This window comes from Stenella coeruleoalba (assembly GCF_951394435.1).
Source record: "Stenella coeruleoalba genome assembly, contig: scaffold_98, whole genome shotgun sequence".
Lineage (NCBI taxonomy): Eukaryota > Metazoa > Chordata > Mammalia > Artiodactyla > Delphinidae > Stenella > Stenella coeruleoalba.
In genome coordinates this window covers 69,284-84,242 of record NW_027646255.1, presented here as the reverse complement: position 1 = coordinate 84,242, position 14,959 = coordinate 69,284, and the positions used below count along the sequence as shown (strand labels likewise).

Genomic DNA, 14,959 nt, shown 5'->3' with positions numbered 1-14,959 from the left:
CCACAATGATGCACTTGGCCAAAAAGGGCGTATGCGTTTTTTCCTGAATATATTCAGGAAAAAACGCATACGCCCTTTTTGGCCAACCAAGCAAGCTTGCAAAGGAAATCTGCACTACAATGAAGTCTCACTTCCCCCCGGTCAAAAGGGCCATCTGAAAAAAGTGTAAAATCCAGAAAGGCAGGACAGGCCATGGAGAACTGGGAGCCTTGTTATGCTGATGGGCGGGATGTAAATTGCCAACAGACACTCGGGAGAAGTGTATGGTGTTTCCTGAAACATCTAAAAAACAAAGCAACAGAGCCTAGGGCACTGCCACTTATGGTCCTATAGCTTAGGGAAATTAAAATCAAAAAGACACAGCCACCCCAAAGTTTGGAACGGCTCTGTTTACAAGAACCTCGTTTACAGTACAAGTTCAACATCGCAGAAAGTGAAAAATGGATAAAGAAGTTGTGGTATTTACTTACAAAGCAATATCACTCAGCAATGAAATCTGTGTCATCAGGCGCTTAGCAGCACAATGAGTGGATTCAGGTATGATGATTCTAACTGAAGTAAGTCACACAGAAAAAGAAACATCATAAGATATCAGTAATACACGGAATGTAAACTTGGCTACACAGGAACTGAATTACAGAACAGAACAGGGTCTCAAATTTAGAAAACCAACTTATGCTTGCTTAAGGGGAAAGGTGAGTTGGGTTGCTGCATAAAACCAGAGATTGAAATGAGCACAGATAAAGTTCCTTAAGTCAAATATGGAATAGACAAGAGCTACTCCTTGCTCAACGAAATGGACTCAACACCGCATATTAAACGCCTAAAAATGTACCTGACTAGTAAGTATCGTAAAACCTATGGATTGCTAAGTCTCCAAAAGAGAATCAAGCATGTGTACAGGGGCATGAACGCAGCAGTGATAGGATTGGAGAGGTTCGGTGAGCAAATGAAGACCCTTTGAAGTCATATTGCATGGTACCCATTACACGGGTCTTAACTCTCCAGGTTTAAGGTATTCTTCCTTCAGCTAAAACATGCATGTGGAACCCAGAGTATGATCAACCATGTGAACGGGAGACGTGTTCAAATATGTCTCAGTTTTCCTCCCCTGGTACTCGGGTGCAACATTCCAGACGCTTTACTAACACTCTCCCCACTTGGAGAGTCAGCGCCTTTAACCTCCTGTTTGGCCCAGTTTGCAATTTCTGCGGAAGATGAACAGGAATAGCGAGAACCAATGAGAGGCTAGCTGGAGGTGTCTGGACGGGCAAATTTAACTCTCATTTCCCACCAGGAAGAGGAAATAACCAAAGGCTCAGCATGCCGGGCCGGAACCAGATTAGGGCCTGAAGCCATCCTGCGGTGTTGCGGCCAGGTCACAAGAAAGCGAGTTGAAGAAAGGAGCTCAGGGGCACTGTAATTCACAAACCTGCAGAGTTATAAATGACAGCTATCGTCCAAAAATAGACTGAAGTAAGGCTGCCAAGAGGACTTGAAAGTGGGGCAGAATTGCAGGAAACCGATTTCAGGAGGTAGACTGGAATTGCATTGAAAGCATAGGAAAAGAGGCAGAACGTCCACAATGATGCACTTGGCCAAAAAGGGCGTATGCGTTTTTTCCTGAATATATTCAGGAAAAAACGCATACGCCCTTTTTGGCCAACCAAGCAAGCTTGCAAAGGAAATCTGCACTACAATGAAGTCTCACTTCCCCCCGGTCAAAAGGGCCATCTGAAAAAAGTGTAAAATCCAGAAAGGCAGGACAGGCCATGGAGAACTGGGAGCCTTGTTATGCTGATGGGCGGGATGTAAATTGCCAACAACCACTCCGGAGAAGTGTATGGTGTTTCCTGAAACATCTAAAAAACAAAGCAACAGAGCCTAGGGCACTGCCACTTATGGTCCTATAGCTTAGGGAAATTAAAATCAAAAAGACACAGCCACCCCAAAGTTTGGGACGCCTCTGTTTACAAGAACCTCGTTTACAGTACAAGTTCAACATCGCAGAAAGTGAAAAATGGATAAAGAAGTTGTGGTATTTACTTACAAAGCAATATCACTCAGCAATGAAATCTATGTCATCAGGCCCTTAGCATCACAATGAGTGGATTCAGGTATGATGATTCTAACTGAAATAAGTCACACAGAAAAAGAAACATCATAAGATATCAGTAATACACGGAATGTAAACTTGGCTTCACAGGAACTGAATTACAGAACAGAACAGGGTCTCAAATTTAGAAAACCAACTTATGCTTGCTTAAGGGGAAAGGTGAGTTGGGGTGCTGCATAAAACCAGAGATTGAAATGAGCACAGATAAAGTTCCTTAAGTCAAATATGGAATAGACAAGAGCTACTCCTTGCTCAACGAAATGGACTCAACACCGCATATTAAACGCCTAAAAATGTACCTGACTAGTAAGTATCGTAAAACCTACGGATTGCTAAGTCTCCAAAAGAGAATCAAGCATGTGTACAGGGGCATAAACGCAGCAGTGATAGGATTGGAGAGGTTCGGTGAACAAATGAAGACCCTTTGAAGTCATATTGCATGGTACCCATTACACGGGTCTCAACTCTCCAGGTTTAAGGTATTCTTCCTTCAGCTAAAACATGCATGTGGAACCCAGAGTATGATCAACCATGTGAACGGGAGACGTGTTCAAATATGTCTCAGTTTTCCTCCCCTGGTACTCGGGTGCAACATTCCAGACGCTTTACTAACACTCTCCCCACTTGGAGAGTCAGCGCCTTTAACCTCCTGTTTGGCCCAGTTTGCAATTTCTGCGGAAGATGAACAGGAATAGCGAGAACCAATGAGAGGCTAGCTGGAGGTGTCTGGACGGGCAAATTTAACTCTCATTTCCCACCAGGAAGAGGAAATAACCAAAGGCTCAGCGTGCTGTACCGGAACCAGATTAGGGCCTGAAGCCATCCTGCGGTGTTGCGGCCAGCTCAAAAGAAAGCGAGTTGAAGAAAGGAGCTCAGGGGCACTGTAATTCACAAACCTGCAGAGTTATTAATGACAGCTATCGTCCAAAAATAGACTGAAGTAAGGCTGCCAAGAGGACTTGAAAGCGGGGCAGAATTGCAGGAAACCGATTTCAGGAGGTAGACTGGAATTGCATTGAAAGCATAGGAAAAGAGGCAGAACGTCCACAATGATGCACTTGGCCAAAAAGGGCGTATGCGTTTTTTCCTGAATATATTCAGGAAAAAACGCATACGCCCTTTTTGGCCAACCAAGCAAGCTTGCAAAGGAAATCTGCACTACAATGAAGTCTCACTTCCCCCCGGTCAAAAGGGACATCTGAAAAAAGTGTAAAATCCAGAAAGGCAGGACAGGCCATGGAGAACTGGGAGCCTTGTTATGCTGATGGGCGGGATGTAAATTGCCAACAACCACTCGGGAGAAGTGTATGGTGTTTCCTGAAACATCTAAAAAACAAAGCAACAGAACCTAGGGCACTTCCACTTATGGTCCTATAGCTTAGGGAAATTAAAATCAAAAAGACACAGCCACCCCAAAGTTTGGAACGGCTCTGTTTACAAGAACCTCGTTTACAGTACAAGTTCAACATCGCAGAAAGTGAAAAATGGATAAAGAAGTTGTGGTATTTACTTACAAAGCAATATCACTCAGCAATGAAATCTGTGTCATCAGGCCCTTAGCAGCACAATGAGTGGATTCAGGTATGATGATTCTAACTGAAGTAAGTCACACAGAAAAAGAAACATCATAAGATATCAGTAATACATGGAATGTAAACTTGGCTACACAGGAACTGAATTACAGAACAGAACAGGGTCTCAAATTTAGAAAACCAACTTATGCTTGCTTAAGGGGAAAGGTGAGTTGGGTTGCTGCATAAAACCAGAGATTGAAATGAGCACAGATAAAGTTCCTTAAGTCAAATATGGAATAGACAAGAGCTACTCCTTGCTCAACGAAATGGACTCAACATCGCATATTAAACGCCGAAGAATGTACCTGACTAGTAAGTATCTTAAAACCTATGGATTGCTATGTCTCCGAAAGAGAATCAAGCATGTGTACAGGGGCATAAACGCAGCAGTGATAGGATTGGAGAGGTTCGGTGAGCAAATGAAGACCCTTTGAAGTCATATTGCATGGTACGCATTACACGGGTCTCAACTCTCCAGGTTTAAGGTATTCTTCCTTCAGCTAAAACATGCATGTGGAACCCAAGTATGATCAACCATGTGAACGGGAGACGTGTTCAAATATGTCTCAGTTTTTCTCCCCTGGTACTCGGGTGCAACATTCCAGACGCTTTACTAACACTCTCCCGACTTGGAGAGTCAGTCCCTTTAACCTCCTGTTTGGCCCAGTTTGCAATTTCTGCGGAGGATGAACAGGAATAGCGAGAACCAATGAGAGGCTAGCTGGAGGCGCCTGAACGGGCAAATTTAACTCTCATTTCCCACCAGGAAGAGGAATTAACCAAAGGCTCAGCATGCCGGGCCGGAACCAGATTAGGGCCTGAAGCCATCCTGCGGTGTTGTGGCCAGGTCACAAGAAAGCGAGTTGAAGAAAGGAGCTCAGGGGCACTGTAATTCACAAACCTGCAGAGTTATAAATGACAGCTATCGTCCAAAAATAGACTGAAGTAAGGCTGCCAAGAGGACTTGAAAGCGGGGCAGAATTGCAGGAAACCGATTTCAGGAGGTAGACTGGAATTGCATTGAAAGCATAGGAAAAGAGGCAGAACGTCCACAATGATGCACTTGGCCAAAAAGGGCGTATGCGTTTTTTCCTGAATATATTCAGGAAAAAACGCATACGCCCTTTTTGGCCAACCAAGCAAGCTTGCAAAGGAAATCTGCACTACAATGAAGTCTCACTTCCCCCCGGTCAAAAGGGCCATCTGAAAAAAGTGTAAAATCCAGAAAGGCAGGACAGGCCATGGAGAACTGGGAGCCTTGTTATGCTGCTGGGCGGGATGTAAATTGCCAACAACCACTCGGGAGAAGTGTATGGTGTTTCCTGAAACATCTAAAAAACAAAGCAACAGAACCTAGGGCACTTCCACTTATGGTCCTATAGATTAGGGAAATTAAAATCAAAAAGACACAGCCACCCCAAAGTTTGGAACGGCTCTGTTTACAAGAACCTCGTTTACAGTACAAGTTCAACATCGCAGAAAGTGAAAAATGGATAAAGAAGTTGTGGTATTTACTTACAAAGCAATATCACTCAGCAATGAAATCTGTGTCATCAGGCCCTTAGCAGCATAATGAGTGGATTCAGGTGCGATGATTCTAACTGAAATAAGTCACACAGAAAAAGAAACATCATAAGATATCACTAATACACGGAATGTAACCTTGGCTACACAGGAACTGCATTCCAAAACAGAACAGGGTCTCAAATTTAGAAAACCCACTTATGCTTGCTTATGGGGAAAGGTGAGTTGGGGTGCTGCATAAAACCAGAGATTGAAATGAGCACAGATAAAGTTCCTTAAGCCAAATATGGAATAGACAAGAGCTACTCCTTGCTCAACGAAATGGACTCAAAACCCCATATTAAACGCCTAAGAATGTACCTGACTAGTAAGTATCTTAAAACCTATGGATTGCTATGTCTCCGAAAGAGAATCAAGCATGTGTACAGGGGCATAAACGCAGCAGTGATAGGATTGGAGAGGTTCGGTGAGCAAATGAAGACCCTTTGAAGTCATATTGCATGGTACCCATTCCACGGGTTTCAACTACCCAGGTTTTAGGTATTCTTCCTTCAGCTAAAACATGCATGTGGAACCCAGAGTATGATCAACCATGTGATCGGGAGACATGTTCAAATATGTCTCAGTTTTCCTCCCCTGGTACTCGGGTGCAACATTCCAGACGCTTTACTAACACTCTCCCCACTTGGAGAGTCAGCGCCTTTAACCTCCTGTTTGGCCCAGTTTGCAATTTCTGCGGAAGATGAACAGGAATAGCGAGAACCAATGAGAGACTAGCTGGAGGTGTCTGGACGGGCAAATTTAACTCTCATTTCCCACCAGGAAGAGGAAATAACCAAAGACTCAGCGTGCCGTGCCGGAACCAGATTAGGGCCTGAAGCCATCCTGCGGTGTTGCGGCCAGGTCACAAGAAAGCAAGTTGAAGAAAGGTGCTCAGGGGCACTGTAATTCACAAACATGCAGAGTTATAAATGACAGCTATCGTCCAAAAATAGACTGAAGTAAGGCTGCCAAGAGGACTTGAAAGCGGGGCAGAATTGCAGGAAACCGATTTCAGGAGGTAGACTGGAATTGCATTGAAAGCATAGGAAAAGAGGCAGAACGTCCACAATGATGCACTTGGCCAAAAAGGGCGTATGCGTTTTTTCCTGAATATATTCAGGAAAAAACGCATACGCCCTTTTTGGCCAACCAAGCAAGCTTGCAAAGGAAATCTGCACTACAATGAAGTCTCACTTCCCCCCGGTCAAAAGGGCCATCTGAAAAAAGTGTAAAATCCAGAAAGGCAGGACAGGCCATGGAGAACTGGGAGCCTTGTTATGCTGATGGGAGGGATGTAAATTGCCAACAGACACTCGGGAGAAGTGTATGGTGTTTCCTGAAACATCTAAAAAACAAAGCAACAGAGCCTAGGGCACTGACACTTATGGTCCTATAGCTTAGGGAAATTAAAATCAAAAAGACACAGCCACCCCAAAGTTTGGAACGGCTCTGTTTACAAGAACCTCGTTTACAGTACAAGTTCAACATCGCAGAAAGTGAAAAATGGATAAAGAAGTTGTGGTATTTACTTACAAAGCAATATCACTCAGCAATGAAATCTATGTCATCAGGCCCTTAGCATCACAATGAGTGGATTCAGGTATGATGATTCTAACTGAAATAAGTCACACAGAAAAAGAAACATCATAAGATATCAGTAATACACGGAATGTAAACTTGGCTTCACAGGAACTGAATTACAGAACAGAACAGGGTCTCAAATTTAGAAAACCAACTTATGCTTGCTTAAGGGGAAAGGTGAGTTGGGGTGCTGCATAAAACCAGAGATTGAAATGAGCACAGATAAAGTTCCTTAAGTCAAATATGGAATAGACAAGAGCTACTCCTTGCTCAACGAAATGGACTCAACACCGCATATTAAACGCCTAAAAATGTACCTGACTAGTAAGTATCGTAAAACCTATGGATTGCTAAGTCTCCAAAAGAGAATCAAGCATGTGTACAGGGGCATAAACGCAGCAGTGATAGGATTGGAGAGGTTCGGTGAACAAATGAAGACCCTTTGAAGTCATATTGCATGGTACCCATTACACGGGTCTCAACTCTCCAGGTTTAAGGTATTCTTCCTTCAGCTAAAACATGCATGTGGAACCCAGAGTATGATCAACCATGTGAACGGGAGACGTGTTCAAATATGTCTCAGTTTTCCTCCCCTGGTACTCGGGTGCAACATTCCAGACGCTTTACTAACACTCTCCCCACTTGGAGAGTCAGCGCCTTTAACCTCCTGTTTGGCCCAGTTTGCAATTTCTGCGGAAGATGAACAGGAATAGCGAGAACCAATGAGAGGCTAGCTGGAGGTGTCTGGACGGGCAAATTTAACTCTCATTTCCCACCAGGAAGAGGAAATAACCAAAGGCTCAGCGTGCTGTACCGGAACCAGATTAGGGCCTGAAGCCATCCTGCGGTGTTGCGGCCAGCTCAAAAGAAAGCGAGTTGAAGAAAGGAGCTCAGGGGCACTGTAATTCACAAACCTGCAGAGTTATTAATGACAGCTATCGTCCAAAAATAGACTGAAGTAAGGCTGCCAAGAGGACTTGAAAGCGGGGCAGAATTGCAGGAAACCGATTTCAGGAGGTAGACTGGAATTGCATTGAAAGCATAGGAAAAGAGGCAGAACGTCCACAATGATGCACTTGGCCAAAAAGGGCGTATGCGTTTTTTCCTGAATATATTCAGGAAAAAACGCATACGCCCTTTTTGGCCAACCAAGCAAGCTTGCAAAGGAAATCTGCACTACAATGAAGTCTCACTTCCCCCCGGTCAAAAGGGCCATCTGAAAAAAGTGTAAAATCCAGAAAGGCAGGACAGGCCATGGAGAACTGGGAGCCTTGTTATGCTGCTGGGCGGGATGTAAATTGCCAACAACCACTCGGGAGAAGTGTATGGTGTTTCCTGAAACATCTAAAAAACAAAGCAACAGAACCTAGGGCACTTCCACTTATGGTCCTATAGATTAGGGAAATTAAAATCAAAAAGACACAGCCACCCCAAAGTTTGGAACGGCTCTGTTTACAAGAACCTCGTTTACAGTACAAGTTCAACATCGCAGAAAGTGAAAAATGGATAAAGAAGTTGTGGTATTTACTTACAAAGCAATATCACTCAGCAATGAAATCTGTGTCATCAGGCCCTTAGCAGCATAATGAGTGGATTCAGGTGCGATGATTCTAACTGAAATAAGTCACACAGAAAAAGAAACATCATAAGATATCACTAATACACGGAATGTAACCTTGGCTACACAGGAACTGCATTCCAAAACAGAACAGGGTCTCAAATTTAGAAAACCCACTTATGCTTGCTTATGGGGAAAGGTGAGTTGGGGTGCTGCATAAAACCAGAGATTGAAATGAGCACAGATAAAGTTCCTTAAGCCAAATATGGAATAGACAAGAGCTACTCCTTGCTCAACGAAATGGACTCAAAACCCCATATTAAACGCCTAAGAATGTACCTGACTAGTAAGTATCTTAAAACCTATGGATTGCTATGTCTCCGAAAGAGAATCAAGCATGTGTACAGGGGCATAAACGCAGCAGTGATAGGATTGGAGAGGTTCGGTGAGCAAATGAAGACCCTTTGAAGTCATATTGCATGGTACCCATTCCACGGGTTTCAACTACCCAGGTTTTAGGTATTCTTCCTTCAGCTAAAACATGCATGTGGAACCCAGAGTATGATCAACCATGTGATCGGGAGACATGTTCAAATATGTCTCAGTTTTCCTCCCCTGGTACTCGGGTGCAACATTCCAGACGCTTTACTAACACTCTCCCCACTTGGAGAGTCAGCGCCTTTAACCTCCTGTTTGGCCCAGTTTGCAATTTCTGCGGAAGATGAACAGGAATAGCGAGAACCAATGAGAGACTAGCTGGAGGTGTCTGGACGGGCAAATTTAACTCTCATTTCCCACCAGGAAGAGGAAATAACCAAAGACTCAGCGTGCCGTGCCGGAACCAGATTAGGGCCTGAAGCCATCCTGCGGTGTTGCGGCCAGGTCACAAGAAAGCAAGTTGAAGAAAGGTGCTCAGGGGCACTGTAATTCACAAACATGCAGAGTTATAAATGACAGCTATCGTCCAAAAATAGACTGAAGTAAGGCTGCCAAGAGGACTTGAAAGCGGGGCAGAATTGCAGGAAACCGATTTCAGGAGGTAGACTGGAATTGCATTGAAAGCATAGGAAAAGAGGCAGAACGTCCACAATGATGCACTTGGCCAAAAAGGGCGTATGCGTTTTTTCCTGAATATATTCAGGAAAAAACGCATACGCCCTTTTTGGCCAACCAAGCAAGCTTGCAAAGGAAATCTGCACTACAATGAAGTCTCACTTCCCCCCGGTCAAAAGGGCCATCTGAAAAAAGTGTAAAATCCAGAAAGGCAGGACAGGCCATGGAGAACTGGGAGCCTTGTTATGCTGATGGGAGGGATGTAAATTGCCAACAGACACTCGGGAGAAGTGTATGGTGTTTCCTGAAACATCTAAAAAACAAAGCAACAGAGCCTAGGGCACTGACACTTATGGTCCTATAGCTTAGGGAAATTAAAATCAAAAAGACACAGCCACCCCAAAGTTTGGGACACCTCTGTTTACAAGAACCTCGTTTACAGTACAAGTTCAACATCGCAAAAAGTGAAAAATGGATAAAGAAGTTGTGGTATTTACTTACAAAGCAATATCACTCAGCAATGAAATCTGTGTCATCAGGCCCTTAGAAGCACAATGAGTGGATTCAGGTATGATGATTCTAACTGAAGTAAGTCACACAGAACAAGAAACATCATAAGATATCAGTAATACACGGAATGTAAACTTGGCTACACAGGAACTGAGTTACAGAACAGAACAGGGTCTCAAATTTAGAAAACCAACTTATGCTTGCTTAAGGGTAAAGGTGAGTTGGGGTGCTGCATAAAACCAGAGATTGAAATGAGCACAGATAAAGTTCCTTAAGTCAAATATGGAATAGACAAGAGCTACTCCTTGCTCAACGAAATGGACTCAACACCGCATATTAAACGCCTAAGAATGTACCTGACTAGTAAGTATCTTAAAATCTATGGATTGCTATGTCTCCGAAAGAGAATCAAGCATGTGTACAGGGGCATAAACGCAGCAGTGATAGGATTGGAGAGGTTCGGTGAGCAAATGAAGACCCTTTGAAGTCATATTGCATGGTACCCATTCCACGGGTTTCAACTACCCAGGTTTAAGGTATTCTTCCTTCAGCTAAAACATGCATGTGGAACCTAGAGTATGATCAACCATGTGATCGGGAGACGTGTTCAAATATGTCTCAGTTTTCCTCCCCTGGTACTCGGGTGCAACATTCCAGACGCTTTACTAACACTCTCCCGACTTGGAGAGTCAGTCCCTTTAACCTCCTGTTTGGCCCAGTTTGCAATTTCTGCGGAAGATGAACAGGAATAGCGAGAACCAATGAGAGGCTAGCTGGAGGTGTCTGGACGGGCAAATTTAACTCTCATTTCCCACCAGGAAGAGGAATTAAGTAAAGGCTCAGTGTGCCGTGCCGGAACCAGATTAGGGCCTGAAGCCATCCTGCGGTGTTGCGGCCAGCTCAAAAGAAAACGAGTTGAAGAAAGGAGCTCAGGGGCACTGTATTTCACAAACCTGCAGAGTTATAAATGACAGCTATCGTCCAAAAATAGACTGAAGTAAGGCTGCCAAGAGGACTTGAAAGCGGGGCAGAATTGCAGGAAACCGATTTCACGAGGTAGACTGGAATTGCATTGAAAGCATAGGAAAAGAGGCAGAACGTCCACAATGATGCACTTGGCCAAAAAGGGCGTATGCGTTTTTTCCTGAATATATTCAGGAAAAAACGCATACGCACTTTTTGGCCAACCAAGCAAGCTTGCAAAGGAAATCTGCACTACAATGAAGTCTCACTTCCCCCCGGTCAAAAGGGCCATCTGAAAAACGTTTAAAATCCAGAAAGGCAGGACAGGCCATGGAGAACTGGGAGCCTTGTTATGCTGATGGGCGGGATGTAAATTGCCAACAGACACTCGGGAGAAGTGTATGGTGTTTCCTGAAACATCTAAAAAACAAAGCAACAGAGCCTAGGGCACTTCCACTTATGGTCCTATAGCTTAGGGAAATTAAAATCAAAAAGACACAGCCACCCCAAAGTTTGGGACGCCTCTGTTTACAAGAACCTCGTTTACAGTACAAGTTCAACATCGTAGAAAGTGAAAAATGGATAAAGAACTTGTGGTACTTAGGTACAATGCAGTATCACTCAGCAATGAAATCTATGTCATCAGGCCCATAGCAGCATAATGAGTGGATTCAGGTACGATGATTCTAACTGAAATAAGTCACACAGAAAAAGAAACATCATAAGATATCACTAATACACGGAATGTAACCTTGGCTACACAGGAACTGCATTCCAAAACAGAACAGGGTCTCAAATTTAGCAAACCAACTTATGCTTGCTTATGGGGAAAGGTGAGTTGGGGTGCTGAATAAAACCAGAGATTGAAATGAGCACAGATAAAGTTCCTTAAGCCAAATATGGAATAGACAAGAGCTACTCCTTGCTCAACGAAATGGACTCAAAACCCCATATTAAACGCCTAAGAATGTACCTGACTAGTAAGTATCTTAAAACCTATGGATTGCTATGTCTCCGAAAGAGAATCAAGCATGTGTACAGGGGCATAAACGCAGCAGTGATAGGATTGGAGAGGTTCGGTGAGCAAATGAAGACCCTTTGAAGTCATATTGCATGGTACCCATTCCACGGGTTTCAACTACCCGGTTTTAGGTATTCTTCCTTCAGGTAAAACATGCATGTGGAACCCAGAGTATGATCAACCATGTGATCGGGAGACGTGTTCAAATATGTCTCAGTTTTCCTCCCCTGGTACTCGGGTGCAACATTCCAGACGCTTTACTAACACTCTCCCCAGTTGGAGAGTCAGCGCCTTTAACCTCCTGTTTGGCACAGTTTGCAATTTCTGCGGAAGATGAACAGGAATAGCGAGAACCAATGAGAGACTAGCTGGAGGTGTCTGGACGGGCAAATTTAACTCTCATTTCCCAACAGGAAGAGGAAATAACCAAAGGCTCAGCGTGCCGTGCCGGAACCAGATTAGGGCCTGAAGCCATCCTGCGGTGTTGCGGCCAGCTCAAAAGAAAGCGAGTTGAAGAAAGGAGCTCAGGGGCACTGTAATTCACAAACCTGCAGAGTTATAAATGACAGCTATCGTCCAAAAATAGACTGAAGTAAGGCTGCCAAGAGGACTTGAAAGCGGGGCAGAATTGCAGGAAACCGATTTCAGGAGGTAGACTGGAATTGCATTGAAAGCATAGGAAAAGAGGCAGAACGTCCACAATGATGCACTTGGCCAAAAAGGGCGTATGCGTTTTTTCCTGAATATATTCAGGAAAAAACGCATACGCCCTTTTTGGCCAACCAAGCAAGCTTGCAAAGGAAATCTGCACTACAATGAAGTCTCACTTCCCCCCGGTCAAAAGGGCCATCTGAAAAAAGTGTAAAATCCAGAAAGGCAGGACAGGCCATGGAGAACTGGGAGCCTTGTTATGCTGATGGGCGGGATGTAAATTGCCAACAGACACTCGGGAGAAGTGTATGGTGTTTCCTGAAACATCTAAAAAACAAAGCAACAGAGCCTAGGGTACTGCCACTTATGGTCCTATAGCTTAGGGAAATTAAAATCAAAAAGACACAGCCACCCCAAAGTTTGGGATGCCTCTGTTTACAAGAACCTCGTTTACAGTACAAGTTCAACATCGCAGAAAGTGAAAAATGGATAAAGAAGTTGTGGTATTTACTTAAAAAGCAATATCACTCAGCAATGAAATCTATGTCATCAGGCCCTTAGCATCACAATGAGTGGATTCAGGTATGATGATTCTAACTGAAATAAGTCACACAGAAAAAGAAACATCATAAGATATCAGTAATACACGGAATGTAAACTTGGCTACACAGGAACTGAATTACAGAACAGAACAGGGTCTCAAATTTAGAAAACCAACTTATGCTTGCTTAAGGGGAAAGGTGAGTTGGGGTGCTGCATAAAACCAGAGATTGAAATGAGCACAGATAAAGTTCCTTAAGTCAAATATGGAATAGACAAGAGCTACTCCTTGCTCAACGAAATGGACTCAACACCGCATATTAAACGCCTAAGAATGTACCTGACTAGTAAGTATCATAAAACCTATGGATTGCTATGTCTCCAAAAGAGAATCAAGCATGTGTACAGGGGCATAAACGCAGCAGTGATAGGATTGGAGAGGTTCGGTGAGCAAATGAAGACCCTTTGAAGTCATATTGCATGGTACCCATTACACGGGTCTCAACTCTCCAGGTTTAAGGTATTCTTCCTTCAGCTAAAACATGCATGTGGAACCCAAGTATGATCAACCATGTGAACGGGAGACGTGTTCAAATATGTCTCAGTTTTCCTCCCCTGGTACTCGGGTGCAACATTCCAGACGCTTTACTAACACTCTCCCCACTTGGAGAGTCAGCGCCTTTAACCTCCTGTTTGGCCAGTTTGCAATTTCTGCGGAAGATGAACAGGAATAGCGAGAACCAATGAGAGGCTAGCTGGAGGTGTCTGGACGGGCAAATTTAACTCTCATTTCCCACCAGGAAGAGGAAATAACCAAAGGCTCAGCGTGCCGTACCGGAACCAGATTAGGGCCTGAAGCCATCCTGCGGTGTTGCGGCCAGCTCAAAAGAAAGCGAGTTGAAGAAAGGAGCTCAGGGTCACTGTAATTCACAAACCTGCAGAGTTATAAATGACAGCTATCGTCCAAAAATAGACTGAAGTAAGGCTGCCAAGAGGACTTGAAAGCGGGGCAGAATTGCAGGAAACCGATTTCAGGAGGTAGGCTGGAATTGCATTGAAAGCATAGGAAAAGAGGCAGAACGTCCACAATGATGCACTTGGCCAAAAAGGGCGTATGCGTTTTTTCCTGAATATATTCAGGAAAAAACGCATACGCACTTTTTGGCCAACCAAGCAAGCTTGCAAAGGAAATCTGCACTACAATGAAGTCTCACTTCCCCCCGGTCAAAAGGGCCATCTGAAAAAAGTGTAAAATCCAGAAAGGCAGGACAGGCCATGGAGAACTGGGAGCCTTGTTATGCTGATGGGCGGGATGTAAATTGCCAACAACCACTCCGGAGAAGTGTATGGTGTTTCCTGATACATCTAAAAGACAAAGCAACAGAACCTAGGGCACTTCCACTTATGGTCCTATAGCTTAGGGAAATTAAAATCAAAAAGACACAGCCACCCCAAAGTTTGGAACGGCTCTGTTTACAAGAACCTCGTTTACAGTACAAGTTCAACATCGCAGAAAGTGAAAAATGGATAAAGAAGTTGTGGTATTTACTTACAAAGCAATATCACTCAGCAATGAAATCTGTGTCATCAGGCCCTTAGCAGCACAATGAGTGGATTCAGGTATGATGATTCTAACTGAAATAAGTCACACAGAAAAAGAAACATCATAAGATATCAGTAATACACGGAATGTAAACTTGGCTACACAGGAACTGAATTACAGAACAGAACAGGGTCTCAAATTTAGAAAACCAACTTATTCTTGCTTAAGGGTAAAGGTGAGTTGGGGTGCTGCATAAAACCAGAGATTGAAATGAGCACAGATA

General features: G+C 43.8%; 1 long non-coding RNA gene across 7 annotated transcripts in view; it reads right to left on the bottom strand.

Moving 5' to 3' along the window:
* LOC307181236 overlaps positions 1-14,959 on the bottom strand; it is a 1,179,595-nt gene that overhangs the window by 1,096,919 nt on the left and 67,717 nt on the right. For 6 of the 7 annotated variants that reach the window (XR_013826187.1, XR_013826188.1, XR_013826190.1 and 3 more), the window contains exon 3: positions 13,105-13,186. The exons of the other annotated variant lie outside the window; for it this stretch is intronic. This is a non-coding gene — a long non-coding RNA (uncharacterized lncRNA). The remainder of the gene's footprint in view (positions 1-13,104; positions 13,187-14,959) is intronic. 7 annotated transcript variants of the gene reach the window in all.